General features: G+C 38.8%; 1 pseudogene; it reads left to right on the plus strand.

Moving 5' to 3' along the window:
* Positions 1-359: 359 nt before the first annotated feature.
* Positions 360-514, plus strand: LOC144589360 (U1 spliceosomal RNA; annotated as a pseudogene).
* The last annotated feature ends 17,228 nt before the right edge of the window (positions 515-17,742 follow it).

The following is a 17,742-nucleotide window of genomic DNA, read 5'->3' on the forward strand; positions in this document are numbered from 1 at the left end:
CATTTTAAAATGACAATACCAGGCAATCCCAGGTCTCTCTCCCAGCTCTCTAACTGCTTGGACTAGCAAGGAAGCAGACAAGCAGCCTCTTCACTAACTGAAAGTTTGAATTTCCCCGCTTTCCTTGCCTTCCCCGCATATTAGGTATGCTAATATCTGTGCATTGGAGGATTGTGGGAAGAACATTCCAGCCCCTGATGGGGGTCCTGTGGGGCACCCCAAAACACTGAGTAGGTCTCTTGGCCTCTTTCAGGACTGGGGCTGTGCAGCCCTGCTCTGATCAGGAAGTGCAGCCGGGGGGTCACCATGCCTTTGGGGGTAGGGCACAGAAAGGGGAAGAATTTTCAGGGGCCATTCCAACTCATACCTGGCAAGGGAGATACCATTATTGTAACAGTGGTTTTCCCAGGGTAAGGCTCATCTATTGCACTTTGGATGTGCTGACCCCTATGATTTCCCCAAATGTGGGAAAATCAATTGCCTAAGTGGGGAACTGTGTGTGTGGTTTCTCCTGGTTTTTCTAAAATCACTCTTTTTTCCACTTTGGTCCTTGCCTATGTTCATTGCCTACTGCTATTGGCCTTGCTGGTTTTCCAGGTAGGCTGCAGGAAGCAGATCCTGGAAAGCCAGCAGTGGAGAATGGTGAGGTCCAAACAACAAGCAGTCTCTGTTGCCAGTTCAGAGGCCTCCCAGCATGGCAGTGGGAGGCTTCTGGGTGGTGGTGGCTGAATCCTTTTTTTACTGTATTTACTCCATAAGACGCACATACTTTCTCCCCCTCTATTTGGGGGGGGAGTGTGTCTTATGGAGCGAAAAATGCGGTAGTTCCTCATTTTCTCTGCCCATGTTTGTACACAAGTTTTATTCCAACCATAATCTTCATTGGACATTTCTGTATTCTGAGCTGAGCTAGCCTAGTTTCCTTTCCTTTCTTCCATTAGAAGCTCATGAAAAACTTTTCAGACAAAAATCCCCAAAATTTATTAGAAGCAGGTGAAACAGCAGATTACATTGGGGAGATCCAAAACCACAGGTTCTCTGAGGTAAATTTTAACAGGCAAAACTGGGACAACCATCAGAAACCCTTTAATTAAAATTTTCTCAGCAAAACAACAGGAAAGAAAGCCAGAGTGCTGCTTCATCTAAATCAGCACAGCCTAGTTCTTGGACCCAAATGAACCCTGAGGAAAAGTTTAATAGATCACCTCAGAGTGAGTGAAGACAGTGCTATAACTGTGGAGAATTTGGTCATTTACAATTCAATTATAAGAAAAATAAACTTAGGAATGAGAAGGAATAATCAGCCCAAGAAGGTTTACTGTTTAAAACCAGCTGAAGCCACTAAGAGAAGCAGTAAAAAAAGGTTCTGTCTCCATGGAAACTGGCACAACAGAAAATTCTGATCTGCCACTAGCCCAGGTCGTTCATTGTTTTCTAGTAAAGGCAGAAGATATTTTAATACATAATTCTGGTGAGGGCACAAACGTAGGTGCCTCAAGGAAGTGAATGTCACAGACATCCATTTGCCAAAGCTGATTGGCATCCATTCCTCATGGTTTAACAGCCTCAAAAGGAAAGGAAATGGGAGACATGGAACAGGAAGACCAAGAGGAGACAATCACTCGAGCTTAGGAAAGCGGAATAGAAAATTGCTTATGGAGTTGTTTAGCACTCTGATGAAAAAAGGAATGGCTGTCAATAGGATAGGTAGAGGGGACATAAGGAATGAAGAGCAGAGTCTGCACAATGACTTCCCTCTGAGATAGCATCTTGAAATCCAGTATGAGATCGGATGTGAGCTGCCAAAAAAGGTTGTGATCTGGCAGCAAGGATTTTTTTAAAAGTCAAAAATAGGGAAAGTAAGGAAAAGTCAAGAGCAGTAGAAAGATAGGCATGTGACAGATGAGTGAGAAGATTAAATACATATTGAGTGTCTACAATGAGATTTAAAGGTTGATCTTGAAACATTTGAAAGGCAAGGATAGTGGACGTCACTTCCGCTCAGGAGGGATGAGCAGCTAAGAACTGAACCTCTGCATAGCTGACATGGCAAACAACTTTTAAAATGCATTTCTTCTTTATGAAGACTTTTTTATGCATAAACCTTCAGAGGGAAAGATAAGGAATGTGTACATCTAGAATTAAATTCTCTAAAGACTGTGTTGATTTAAAGTCGAATACTGCTTTCGCTTTTGAGTCTGATAAGCTATTAGAGTTTTTTTAGAGCCCTGCTTCTAATGAAAAGCTCTCAACAACAATATTCGCTCCTAATTATTCTTCTCTATGCCAAAGAGGAAAGATAGGCTGTTAAAACTCCTGCTTGGACAAGAGAGAAACTTTAGTTAAAACCTCTGACAAACCATTGGATTGCAGTTTGAAATGCTTGATGAGGGTAGTTTCACTAGCCCAACCCGAAGATAAATAGGAAACAATGGACAAACTGACACGAATTGTGAAGGACATGTCTTGTAAAATGAGTCAAGAGTTCAAGCAAGCAGAGAGATGAGCCAAGTCTATTGAAACAAGCATTAATAAGCTTCAAGATCAAGTTTCAGGAATGACACAGGAGTTGAAAAATGTTAAACAGAAACTTAAAGAGCTGGGAGACAGGGCACAAGCAAATGAAAGCAGGATAAGCAGCTTGGATGAGAGAATCAGCAAAACAAGCAAAAAGCTGAATTATTTGGAAGATAATTCCAGAAGGTCCAATATTAAAATAATGAATGTTCAATTGCAACATGGACAAGACCTCAAAAAAGAGATTATAACCTGGGTTAACTCCATAATGGGAACACAACACTTGGTTGAACAGGACATAGAAAGAGTTCATTTTGTTGTAATCCCAAAAGCCTAAGAACAAGACCAATGGTGGTGACGTTTTTTAATTAGACATAGAAAAATTATCAGAGAAATCAAACAAAAACAAGACCAACTGGTCTATAGGGGCACTAAGGTGCAGATTTTCCAAGATTTATGCAATTACTCTTTGAACTGGAGAAAATCCATGAAGCCTGTTACAGCAGTTTTGATAAAAAAAAAATCTCAAATACCAATGGGGTCATCCTGGTTTTTTGAAAATTTGGAAAGACCAGGTTCTGCTTAAAATCTAATCTTCTGGTGATGGGAAAGACCTGTTAAAGGTGTGGAAACTCTGGCAGGAAGAAGAGGAAGATCAGGAGTTAACCCTGACTTCAAGCAAAAAAATAGAAGGTTGAAGAAGAAGGACAATTCCTGAAGGACTAGAAGAGGAACCAACTCTTGTTTCTCCCCCTTCCAAATCTTTTAATTCTCTTTATTTTTATTTTCCTCTTCTCTTTTCCTCATTCATTCAGATCAATTTTCTCTTTCTTTTTTCTAGTTTTTAATAATAACTATACTAATTATATTAATATTAGATAGCAACAGGAATAATAAAACTAAAATTATTAATAACTCTGGATTTTAATTTTTTTTACTTATAATTACAGGGTGGAGAGGGGTGGAGAAGGGGGTTCAGTGTCATCAAGTATTAAGAAGAAATGCAAAAAAAAAAAGTAATAAAAAGAACAGAGGCAAGGTTCTGGTTGTAGTTCCACTGGACGGTGGTGTTGCTCCCCCCCCACCTTGTGCCCTCGCTAGTAGTTATGGTGGGGGAATATGGTGGGGTGGGAAAAATATATATGTTCACTGGGTTGTTAGGGGTAAAGTATTGTATGTTTCGGTTATGTTGAGTTTAAGTTTTAGTCTATTTTTGTTAGTTTGGTGGGGGGAGGGGTTGCACACGGGTCCTGTTAGAAGGAGAAATCTTGAGCTCAAATAGATAAAAGAATAAGATTAGCTACTTTAAATGTGAAAAGCCTGGGATCAACAGTGAAAAGAAGTAGAATAGAAGCATTATTGAAGAAAAATAAGGTGGACACTGCCTTTCTGCAAGAGACTCATCAGTCAGAATATGGAGTCAGTGAACTAAAGATGAATAATATAGGTATTTATGAAAAAAAACCTTGGAATGTCTAAATGTAAAGGTGTGGCAATTAAAAAAAATTAAAAATGTGAATTTATAGTGAAACAGGTAGTAAAAGATTGTAATGGTAGATTTATAATAATACAGGGTAAAATGGGTTTGGAAGAATATACTTTAGTTAATGTGTACAAACCTAATAATAAACAGGGAGATTTTTACGATATGGTTATTAAAGAAATGGAGAAGGTAAAAAAAGGGTTATGTTATTCTGGCAGGGGATTTTAATATGGTTATGGATAAGATAAAGGATAAAACTTTTCATGATCAGAATGATGTTCTTCAAAGAAACACAATATTGAGCAAGAAGGTAAAAATAATCGAAGGATATTTGGAGGGTAATGAAAGGTGATGAAAGAAGATATTTTTCAGCAGTATATAATAGTTACTCTGGAATAGATTTTATATTCACATCACAAGATTTAATTTCTAAGACAGTTTATACTGAAATTAACTCCATAAAAATAACAGATCATGCTTTGATATCAATGGAAACTGAGATTTAAAAAGATTATAAAGACTCTAAAAGGTGGAGAATGGATATTAATATTTTCCAGTACTCAGAGGTAATAGAAAAGATAAAGAAAGAATGGTTAGAATTATGGACAATAAATGAAGCAGGAGGTACAAAATTAGGCCTGTTATGGAACACAACGAAAGTGATTTCAAGAGGAATAACAATAAGGGAATCCTGTAAATTGAAAAAAAAACTTAAGGAGAAAAGCGCAAAAACATTAGAAGACTTGTGAAATTCGGAAAGCAAGGTTTTTAAAGAAAGAGATAGAAGATTATTGGTAGAAATCCAGGCAAAGAGAAAGGAACTAGAAAACGTAGAGATAGAAGGATTTGATGTATATAAAGAGGCATTTTTTGAATTTAGCAATAAAAATTCAAAATATTTAGCTAGAATGAGCAAAAACAGAACATTAAAAACACAATTGAGGTAATTAAAGATAGAACAGATAAGAGATAATGAAAGATAAATTGAAGATTTTTCAAAAAAAGTTATCAGAAATTATATAAATAACGTACTGAAGGAGAATATAGAAAATTATATAAATGAGAATTTAAAAATTAAATTTGAATGTGATAAAAAATATTAGAAGAAGAGATTAAAGAAGAAGAAATTGTTGGAATTATCAATAAACTGAGAAATGGTAAAACACCAGGCCCTGATGGATTGGGTCCAGAATATTATAAACATTTTAGTTCCATTTTGATACCTAAGCTAAAAATGTATTATAATAAAATATTGGAAGGAGAGACCATTCCACCTTCTTGGAAACACTCATTAACAATTCTTATCCCAAAACCCAACAAGGATCTAACAGATTTGGGATCTTATAGGTCTATATCGCTAATAAATCAAGATGCCAAGTTTTTTACTGCTATACTAGCAAATAGACTAAACAGATTTATAGCAAATTATATTAAAGAGAATCGATGTGGTTTTATAAAGGGAAGACAAATGGATAATTTAACTAGGCGAGTTTTGAATATTATATATGGGGTAGAAAAGGAAAAAACGAAGGCAACTGTTTTAAGGCCTTTGATTATGTGGAATGGCGAACGTTAAAGCTGCTTATAAAGGTTTGGGGATTTGGTAGAAGATTTATAGGGGTTATAGACCAATTATATTCAGATAATACTTCAGAAGTAATATTTAATAATGGTGTAACAGAGCAGATTTTTCTAGGCCGAGGTACAAGACAAGGCTGTCCACTTTCACCAATATTGTTTTGTATGGTTATAGAATTGTTAGCTAATGCAATGAGAAATGATAAATTAATTAAAGGATTAGAAAAAAATGATACAATTAAGTTTAATTTATTTGCTGATTATTCATTATTGACCATTAAAAACCCATTAGAAAGTATGGATAATATTAAAAATCATTTAGAAAAAATTGGGGAAATAATAAGATTAACTATTAACTGGCAAAAAACACAAATAATGATGTCTAATTATAATAAACATGAACAAGAAATGTTTGTAAATAGATACGGTTTTAAAATATGTGATTATATTAAATATTTAGGTATAGATATAGTTAAAGTGACTCAAATCAAAGGAGAGAAATTTTAATAAATTAAAAAGTGATATTAAAACAATAGGGTTTTGGCCAATAACAAAACGAAAGAAAGAATTTCAATGTCAATGAAGTAGGCAGATAAGAGTGTGGTCACAGTGACAAAAAAGAGTGAGGTGGAAAGAGGACGGTGTGACTTATAGGCACTATATGACATATAGATACCTTTCTGAGATGATTAAACATACGTGTGTGAAGGGAAACAGCAATTTAAATGCCAGGGTATGGTATAGGGAACTTTGTTTCAACTCAGGATAAACGTCTGTATGATTCCACTCTCTTAGCTTGGCCTACCTAACAGGAGAGTTGTGAGGTTAAAGCAAGGGGTGGAAAGCAATGTATGCCACCTTAAGCTCATTGGAGGAAAGAAAGAGGCACATGTAAGCAAGAACAATGATAACATTGATCTCAAGGAGAACTACATTCCATTAGCTTTGTCTGCATCCAACTCTTTTCTGGATGTAATTCCAAAGATATTTGCTAGCTGATGTCAGCCTGAGATAACAGCTGTGAATGTAGAAGCAATCATTAGCTGAGATAAAACACCCTTCTGGTGGCTTGTGTTTTCCTGATTTGACTGACATTCCACCAGAGGCCTGAGGAAATCTCCCTTTTGCACCCTGCCCTCCTCATCTATTGAATGAAATCACAGCAACTGCTCCACCATTAGGATCAATATCCAGACCATTATGTCGGCAAAAGAAGCAGCAAATCACATTTAGCCTGGATTGTCGGGCTCATTATTATAAGCAGATGGCAGCCCTTGCACTACAATACAGCCGAGAAAAGACTGACATCATTTCACATTAAAATCTATAATGCTAATACACATCGCTGACTCTTTGTAGAGGTCCTCAGTGCATTAATCTTCTGAATGATTTGCCAGTGTTCATGCTGGTTGAGGTATTTTCTCACTTGACTGGATCTAAAAAGAGGGCTTTTTGACTGTGAATGGTTAACATTTGTCCGCACAGATTGAGAAAAGTTAACATACAATCTCTTGTTCTCTCTTTTTTTTTTTACCAGTTGCTCCCTGATAGGAATTAATGGGATGTTCTGTGGCAGAAAATGGAGCTACATTCCAAAAATGAAGGGTTGGAATGTTTTTGCTTTGTTTATAAAGGGCAATAGCCAGGTAAGAATGAAGTGCTTATTTCCTCAACATACAAGATGCCAAAAATGAGAACTCTAACCGACGTTTTCCCTCAATTTCTAATGTTCCAAGCTGTGAGTGCAAAGCTTGTATCAGCATGTTAGAGTTAGTTATAGGATGGGTTCCAAAACCGGCAGCAAGGAATTGGGGAAAAGAATGGAATCCAGTGGGATCTCTCTGCTGATGGAAGGCTTCTGTCAGTGTAATGGAGAAATAATAGTGTTTTCCCCTCCACCACAGCTTAGAAAACTTACTTTTTTAGGAGTACAGATCTCACAACTGCCAAGACTGCCAAGACTGGGCCACATGCTGGTTTGGGGATTCTGGGAGGTATAGTAAAAAGTGAGTTTTTTCAAATTCATTTCATCATTGTGTTTTCTCCTGCCCTTGAGGTTCCCATATCCTTTGGCAGAGGTAGGTAGTGCAGGGAGGTGGAATTAAACCTGGTCTTTGCTGACGAAGGGTTCTCATTGGAGAATAGTGGAAGGGTTCTCATTGGAGAATAGGACTATTGGTGCTCAGGAGGGGTGGAAAACTGGAACAGGAAAGGCCAGTGAAACAGAGAGACTGATCCTGTCCAGGGAGCACTTCACATGCCTTCCACTTGTTCCTTCTTAAGGACATGTAAAAATGTTGTATTGAACCTATAGAAGTAAATTGATGTAGAATGAATTTGACCTCTCCTTATGTATTGTGAGTAATCTTGTGCCTGTAGAAAACATTGTCTTTGTTTTGGGGTGACTGTGTGGGGGGTATGCCTTTAGAAACAAATGTGTTGTGCATGTCATGTATCTGTTATAGTTTCTGCTACTGCCCCAGAGTCTCTAGAAACAAAATATTGTAGCAGTGGGAGGTATTCACCTTTAGGTCAGTGCATATTAAGGGATGTTGGGGAAATGTGAAGGCAAGAGGAGAAGGGGACGACAGAGGATGAGATGGTTGGATAGTGTCATTGAAGCTACCAACATGAATTTGACCCAACTCCGGGAGGCAGTGGAAGACAGGAGGGCCTGGCGTGCTCTGGTCCATGGGGTCACGAAGAGTCGGACACGATAACGACTAAACAACAACAACATATTAAGGGATGTGAAAAAAAATCTTGGCACTATCTTGTTTATGGCTGAGACATGCTGCTTCAACACAGGGAAAGAGTCTATTGAAGCATCTTCCTCTACAAGAGTGCCCACCTCCAGCACAGTGTGACAGCAACTACTATTTTTGCTTGTGCTTCATGTAGTTTGCAGCATTTCCCTTTCTGAAATCAAGAATTCTCACCTGCAACAAACATAAAACACCAGGATGATTGCTCACAAAGATGCAGCTTCATCTGATGCATCTATATTTTAATGTCCAAGCAACAACAAAGCAGTAGCTATCATTCTTTGAAATTTTGAACGAAAAAGTGATCTTAAAAATGCACAAATTCTCTCAAGACACCAATTTTTAAAAATCTACAATTTCACAGTACATGAAATGAATAAAGGCAATTTATATCCCTAGCGCCTGTGTGTAAAATGCATATGCACAGTCATTATGTGCCACTTAAATTTTCATTCCCCCCTCCCTCAATAAATACTGCTGATTGTGCTTGAACTACAGTATTCCATTATTTCTGTCAAGTACAGAGTAGATTAAACATCAACATGTTAGGAAAAGCAAACCATTTTATACTAATAGGCAGAAAATAATTAATTATTTTCCCCTTATCACATACCTCTCATATATTCCAGCCTCTAGTGAAGCAATATTTCAAACAGTCACATTTCTCTTCTTTGTTAAGAGAAAATCTTACTGACAGGATCCTATTGGCAGTTCAGAAGCACATAAGGAAAATTGCATAAGTTATAGTGAGAAATTGTTGGTAATTAACAAAACACTGGTTGTGTTCCTGGGTCCTAATATGTTTCTGGCCACTTTCACATCCACATGGCACATTCCACATGTAAACAAGGTGCAATTCTTTGTAATGCCTCAAATGCTATACTGTTTGGACAGTGATGTCCATGCATATGGTAAAATTGCTGTTACAGGGAACACTATAACACTCTTTACTGCTTGATTCAGAAAGTTTGAACCTATTTCCTTCTTGTCTTACCCTGTGAATGCAAAGGAAAATGATGTGATAAGGGAGGAAAAGACAGGGGGGATGGTTCTTCCCTGCTGCCTTTGAATGATCACCCACACAAACCAAAAGTTCTCTTTTCTTTGGCAGGATTTCCAGAAAGCACTTATTTTACAGGACCATAATCACATTGACTTCAGCTGCAGCTTATCAAATAGACTCCATTGGGGCTGATGTTGGTTTCTAAAGCATGGCCAGCTACTCCACAGAACGGCTAAAGTGAAGGGGGATATATAAGATCTGTGCCTTTGGTTCCCCAGATTAGACTAATAAAAATATGGCAGAATCCTGTCGGTAACGGTGGCGCATGATGGCTAGAGCACTCTGTGCATGATGGCTCAGTCCAGTTGTTGTGAGAGTGCATCAGGGCTTCCATGTGTGTTTAAAGATCCCTTCAGAAATGCTTGGGGAAGAACCACAGATGCAATGGCCCATTGAACGTGTGGTAAAAATGAATAGGATTTTGCCCTTTCACTGGAAAAAAAACATGCAGAGAGAAAGGTTTTTCTACCCTACTCATCTAAGTCACAATTCCAGCGCAGATCAAACATGTTCATACTATTACCTTTGCTCAAATGTAGAGTCAGGCTGCCCAATCACAGATCTCCATTGTCCCACTGAGTTAAGGCTTACCAATAAGGAAGCAATTAAAGGTGTAATGCTGAAAACACGCACAGGTCATTGGAAGGTATTCAGGAAGGTCATTCCTCTTCACACCTTTTTGATCCTTCTGCTTATTACATTACTGCAAATCCAGATCGGTTAATGTTTGTACACACACCAGGTTCCATTCAGGAACCCCAACCTATGTCTTGTGAAGTAATACATTGCCTACCATGGTCCTGGCCCCTGCTTGCATGACTGTGCCATGTGGCAGACAGTAGGTGGGAAAGCATCAAGCAGTAAACAAGACAAATGCCACATAAAGTCAAACCACGTGATGATTATTCCTTTAAAGCCAACAACATCAATCTATTGACGTATCAATATGCCCCTCGCAATTTTTTTTAAAACAGGGCAATTGCATGGCAATCATGGCGGCTGCACGACTCAGGAAACGAGTATGGGAAAAGAATCTATGGAAACATGCGCACATGCTTCATCAGTAAGGAATGCATCGATACATCATCAGTACAATTTAAAACCACCCTCTCTGTGAGGGTAAAATAAACTGTTGGCTGGGGAAATGAGTTGATCTTGGCCGTGCGTCATGTGCTCAGAAATTTATGAATTGATCTAAAAAACAGGCAAATCAGTATAATTTAGGTTCTTTTGCCAGGTGTGATGGAGGCCTAAGCTGCCACCTTGTTTAAACTTTAGATACCTTGTTGAGATCCATTATTAAAATGATGGTTATGCTTGTTGTGTTTCTGTGTGGGATGGCACTCTGTGTTCTCTTCAGAGGTGTTGAACAATAGGCAGATATTTTAAACAGATTTACAAAACTTTCTAAATAGACTTTTGGCTTTAAAAAGAGGGCTACTTTTTAATACAACAGGCAATAGGGAGCATTAAAATTAGAATAAAAGCAAATAAAAAGGTCATAGTGGGAAAAAAGTATGACACTCTGGACAAAAAGATAATACTGATAACAACAAAACCAAAGAAGTGGCCAATCTAACCTTCCCTGTGAGGGAATTCCACAATCAGGGTATTGCAACTAAAAAGTCCCTACCCTGTGTCTTCATGGATCACATTTTTTAGCAGTGAAATGAAATGAGGGAGGTTCAGAAAGAGAGAGAGAGAGAGAGAGAGAGAGAGAGAGAGAGAGAGAGAGAGAGAGAAAGAAAGAAAGAAAGAAAGAAAGAAAATCAACCACAATTGATGAACAGGCTCATTATATTGTGGGATTTACAGCCCAGCCTTCTTCCCCCAAATGGGTTTCAAAGCAGGCCAGATATATATTAAATTGAACAAGAATACAATTAAAGGCTGAAACTAGATAAAATATTTTTAAAATACCCGCTGCAATACTGGAAATACAGTATTAAAAACCCCATCATTAGGAAAACCACAATGAATTTTGGAAACCCCATCCTTAGCAGCCCACCAATTGCCTGAAGCCTGTCTGAATGAAAAAAGATTTGTAAGTAATATCCCTCTGGATCTGGAGACACTAGTGTTGTTTGAGAACACAGTCAGAATACTGAATCCCAGAAACTGTCAAACATCTCTAGTTTCCTATTGCTTTATGGTGGCAGCTCCATGTAGGGTGTTTTGCAATCATGTAACATAGCTGTCATTAAGTTATTTGTGAGCAGATATACTTGGCAAAGGTATCTCTAGCTACAGAAGCCATACAGGAGCAAAGGTGAGTCCAAAAACACTGTACACTCTGAATCTGGCCCCAGAAGAACGTCACTGCAGGTTCTTCTTGGTCTCAAACCCATGCTTGAGGCCCAACTCCTCCTCTTGGCCATGCTTTGGCTTAAAAACCATCTGGCTGTAATAACAGTCAAGAACAGAATGATGTTCTTGACAGTTTACATAATTCTACACATTCACATCATTCACATTTTAACATTCTAGACAGAAACATTTTTGACATTCTTTTAGATTTAACATTGGAAATCTCTTTTTTTGAATAAGTGTTAAACACCTTCAAAGGTTTGAGTGGGAAGGGAGACACATCCATGAAATGAAACAGGAAACTTTTACACATCCATATTGTCTCACTACTACTTGCCCGATGCGATATGAGAGGCTCTTCCATAATAGTAGCTGCCTGTTGAAATAGCCAGGCTGTTAAACATAGCGTGTGAATTCACTTTCTAAAAGCTGCATTCATAGAAAAGCAAACTAATACTCTTCCATTATCATTTTGTTAATTTTTTCAAGTTTCCCCCCTATAATTTTTTATTTTAGAAATATTTTCCAATTAGTTCTGTTATAGACAGAGTAAGAGAGAAATGAATCCAGACGGACCATTGGGGGGGAGAGACTACATGCTGACAACAAGATTTATTAGTCTCTGGAATAACCTTCCCAAAGGTAATGCAGAAATCCCAATCAATTAACATATTTAAAACAAGATTGGACAAGGCACTAGTAGGTGTATAATAGAGAACCATTCAGCATTGTCAGGGGACCAGGCTAGAAGACTTTAAAAGGTCCTTCCAATCTCTAGAGGTATTTTCAAACTATTATGAACAATGAGCAATACTATTACATTTATATTACTCCTTCCAAAGGAACTGCCCCAATTCTGTACATATACACACATTAATATAAGAAGCATGGGAAATTAGAAGCAGATACAGGCATATTCTGAGACAGATGTAAAATGCAGTACACTCACCCTAAATTCACATCAAAGCTTAACCCGATACTGGAGAGAATGCCAGTTGACAACTTTATTAGGGACAATCCAGTGCACGGCCCAGCTTCATTTGCTTTTTGCACACAGTTGTCTTCAATCCTCCTTCCCTAGGGGAGGCACATTCATTTAACTGTAATGACACCTCTAATCATGTGAATTGGTATCTTTCAATCTTGCACACAAGACTGAGGGCAGCTGCTTGCATTCTCAGTTAAGGTCTATGATTTCTGCTTATCCATGAATTTCACTGTATGTGTTGCAATAGATATCTGTGATTCCATGGGTGCTAGCATGCACGTGCTCCAGAGGGCTACTAGTCACATTAGCTACTTGTGGCAAATCAAAAGAGATTCATAGGAAAGAGGGAAGCCTGCAAGATTAGATGTTTGTGTCACAGCAGAAAGAAAAGAACTTGTATCCTAATTTGTTATAATTTAAAATGGTATTTAGGGACGGAAAGGTCTAAGAAAATGTGCAGTTCACCTGCAGGGGATTTCTTATCAGACTCCAAGCTAGATTTTAGCCACCTTTTTACTCATTTTGGATCATTCTTTAAAGTTAAATAATTTTTAAAAATGAACAACAGTATATATTTCAAAGTACATTTCCTAAAATCCCAGTAACATTGATGTCATGTTCTGCTGTAATGTAAGGACACAATAAACTGAGTGCACATGACATGGAAATATATATTTAAAAAGCAAAACAAAGAGTGCTGCTTATATACTGCTTAAGGTACTCTCTGGGCAGTTACAATTTAATTATGCAAGCTACACATTCCTGAAGAAGGAAGAAATTTATAGTGTAACTACACCTATGGAAGGAAAGAATATAGATATGTTGATGTAGTGTTTTGCCTATTTGAGTGGAGCAAAATCACTAAAAAGAAGGTGAGAACCAGCTACTACTATATTTTCACTTTGCTAATTTTTGTTCAAGAAACAGCAGCTGACTGTTTCTAAAGACCATAGTCATCCAAAAATCACAAAAGGTTTCTTTGAAAAGGTTTAATAACCATGTAGCACATCATCAATCTTTCACCCTTTGCTCTACCAGCAATTTCCCATGCCTAAATGAATAAAAGACGCCTGGTCAAGAAAAGGCTTTAGTTCAATTCATGTTATAGCATGAAGAACGTCTAGTACTTCTAAGTAAGCATCAATAACAGCTGTGGTCTCCATTGATCTCACAAACTTTTAAACAGGAAAAAAGTTGTTTGTCAGAGAGGAATATGATTCTTGTGAATCCTGAAATCTAGAGTGAAACTTTATATGTGTGTGTGTTTATTATGCAGTTTTTAATGACCACACTCTAGCTCAAGCTAGGAGGATCAAGTGAAATGGTGGGTAAGTTCTGTAACATACTCTGAGTGGGTGAGTAGGGGCATTCAGAGGAGGTCTACCACCACATTCTGCTGACTCTTCAAGAATCCCTCCCAGGCTAACCTGGTGGGCACAGACTAGATCCCCTCCTCTAGACATTATCCAGTAGTGAATACTGCAGCAGAAGCAAGGAGGTTGGAGAAGCATGGAGGAGCAGGAAAAGGCAAAGGCTGGAAAAGAACTTATCAAGACAGGCTCCCATCAAGTGGGGGATACAAGGAAGCTGTAGGAGGAGTTGGGAGCAGTCAGCAGGTGAGACAAGGAGGCCAGTTAGCCAGAGGACTTGGAGGATACCTCTGAGTGAGACAATGGGAAACAAAAGTGGAGGTATATGCTGGTTTCATGGCTTCAGGAAATAACCCTCCTCTGGCAAAAGCACTGTCTGCATCTGAAAAGACAATTCCAAAAGTTACCCCAGATTTTTTAAAAATCATCTGCACAATATGTATGGCTTTAAAGAGCACCTAATAATCCCTTTGTAAACCAAATTTGACTTTTTTTCTGACTTTTTTTGCCCATAGGAACACATTAGATTTCAATGTATTCCTATGGGAAAACGCGTTTCGCAAGACATTAACCACGGAATGAATTAAATTCATCTTGCGAGGCACCACTGTATATAAGAAAAAAAGACAGAAGATTCTAAAGACATTTTATGAACAATGCATCTTACTGTGTTTGTGAAGTATCTACACCCATAATCCCCCTTGTGTTCCATTGACAGAGTGACCTTCACTCTCCTTGGCACATCCATCATCTGCTGAACTTTTCCTGCTGTACCAACCTCATCTCATCCTTCCAAAAAAACCTTTGTCCAAGTCCCAGCGTATCACTCACTTGGGGATTCTGTATTTGTACAAATATTTTATCTGTGATGAGGGGCAGGTGGGGGGAAATGTAAGAAAGACCGCAGGTTCAGCACCTTTGAGTGTAAGTGCTGATGGTTACCTTTAAAACCTATCTATCATTCTCACTTCTGCCATATTTAACAAACTGCTTCCATTTTTGCTTCACAAGGCAGCTGACGTTACCTTGGGAATTGCTTACATCTGAGATGAGTTTCCGTGATATATCTTCCACAAAGTAAAATGGAAATTTTGTCTGGTTTTCTTATGCATATTTCTCTCTAACTGCCTGGATCATTGGTTCTAGAAAGTCTGGAGATTGCCTAAAATGACTGGAATTTGAATACTCGAGCAAGTGAGCCTAGCTTTTAATCAGCTTTTGCTTGTCTGTTGGGAAACAATCTGCCTTCCTGAGACATTACCTGTTGTTAATCCAATTAGCAGAACAAAAGGCTGTGCCTTGTTTCTGTTTCTCTTATAAGGGGTAGATGGGGAGTATACCCCAAGGGCTTGTCTGGGAGAGTCATAGACGCTATATGGGAAAGGGCTTTGTTAAAGAGGACAACCGGGAATCCTAGCTCAGCTCCTTATAGACTCACTAATAGTAGAAAAGCACAGAAAGGTGTCAGCCCAGGAGACTAAGGGTAGAAAGGGCTTGAACTGACAGTGACCTTGAATCCAACAGACACAAAAGCCAAGTGATGAGAACCAAGTTCAGTCTACACCAAGGGACCTGCCCCACAGATCTAAATAATCCATACATATATAGGTTAAGCCACACATACTCTTTGATATGTATATGTAGCACACAATTCCTCTTTCGTTTTTGTTTTACTCTAAAGTAAGCGCAGAACAGAAAGTCTGATTTTGCACTGTGTAAGGAAGAAATTGAAGGTGTAATCTTTCACACTTGAGCTGCAGCCTCTAAACCACTTCCCCACGTGACAGGTAATGGTCCACATGAAAGTCTCCCTTAGTGCCAACTGGTGTTTTTTTTAATCCTGCCCACTGCACCACTTGTGGGGTGAGATAGGAGGTCACAACTGAAAGAGTGAGGATTGCACTGTCCCTTTCTATGCATCTAAGGCCTGGTCAGACTGCATTGATTACAGTGGTGCCTCGCATAACGGGCGCCCCGTTTAACGACGAATCTGCATAGCGACGATGTTTTTGCGATCGCTTTTGCGATCGCATAACAATGTTTCCTATGGGGGGAAATTGCTTTGTGATGATCGGTAAGCTGTTTCGCTTACCAATTTTCGCATAGCAGTGTTTTTCCCCCAGCTGATTGGCAGTTCCAAAATGGCCACCGGGTAAAACAGGGACGAATTCCTTGCTTACCAGACAGCTAAAATGGCCACCGTATGGAGGATTTTCGCTTAAAAGGTAAGTTTTAAGCCCATAGGAACGCGTTGAAGGGGTTTCAATGCACTCCTATGGGCTTTTTAATTTCACATAGTGACGAATCCATATAGCAACAATTTTTGCTGCATGGATTATCGTTGCTATGCGGGGCACCACTATATTTAGAATTGGCAAAAGCAAACATGAATAAAATACAACCGAGTCCGTTTTCATCCTCCGCCCACCCCTACCCCTTTATTATGTACAGTTTGTGATCCAGAAAGCTGAATTGTTCATTTCTGGAAGAGGGATCCACTGTTTGTCCAGGATTTTTGTAAAGAGGTGGAAAGGAAAAAAGGGTCATGGGGTGAACAAAACACATATTGCTGCAGGCTGTGCACCCCTGCAATATATGCAAAGGATCTAAGAAACCTCAGCTTTCTAGTTCCTGTTAATAAAGCAATTTCCCACGGAGAGTATCTGAGTGGGAAATCAGTGCCATATACCTCTTTGTGCTAGCAAATCCTTTCATAACTCACCCCATAATTTGCACAATAAGCAATTAATTGCATAATATGTAGATTTCCCTGGATTTATAGAACAAGAATGGGAATACACAGTGAGATGGCTTGCAGAGGGAAAACTCCTGGTGCCAGTAAAAATATGGAGAAGAGTTAGCATTGAGTAAGGATGACTAGCAGACTGTGATGAAGTGAGGCCTCACTCCAAAATTACATGGGACACTCATCTGTCCAGTCACAAAACACACATGGAAATGGGGAAGGCCCAACAAACATGGGAATGTAGAATAGCCAGAAGGAAACAGAAAGTGATTGAAGGGACGGAGAGAGAGAGATTAATAAGAGAAAATAAAAATGTACTTGGGGAACAAGTAGGCTTTTAATAAGAATAATTTTTAATGTGGTGTGGGTGGAATGGATGTTCTTAGGTCAGGGTCACTCTACTAAGCCAAGGAATCTACTCCTGTCAGACACTGTGCAAAGAAAGAGGGTCAAGGACTGAATAGACAGGCAGCAGGCCAGGTTCTTCCAGGCACACTATGTCTCCATGCACCAGAAACAGGACATCTAAAAATGGATTATATTGCATTCTGGATAGCATTGGTTGCTACCTGATCCTCATGAGCCACTGCTTCAGAGCGTTGCTAAATACAGCAGTGCCTAGCTTGACAACGATAATCCGTTCCAGCAAAATCGCTGTAGAATGAAATCGTCGTCAAGCGAAAGTAAAAAGCCCATTGAAACACATTGAAAACTGCTCAAGGCATTCCAAAGGGCAAAATGCCTCAGCGTCCAGCAAAGATCCTCCATAGGGCAGTCATTTTCTGGTGCCTGTAAAGTGAGGAAACACAGCGGGGAGCCATTTTGAAAGCCCGATGATCAGCTGTTTTGATCATTGTAAAGCAAAAAATCGGTTCCCGAAGCAGGGAACCAATCATCGTACAGTGTTTTTTTCCTATCTAAACAT

This window comes from Pogona vitticeps, chromosome 4, assembly GCF_051106095.1.
Source record: "Pogona vitticeps strain Pit_001003342236 chromosome 4, PviZW2.1, whole genome shotgun sequence".
Lineage (NCBI taxonomy): Eukaryota > Metazoa > Chordata > Lepidosauria > Squamata > Agamidae > Pogona > Pogona vitticeps.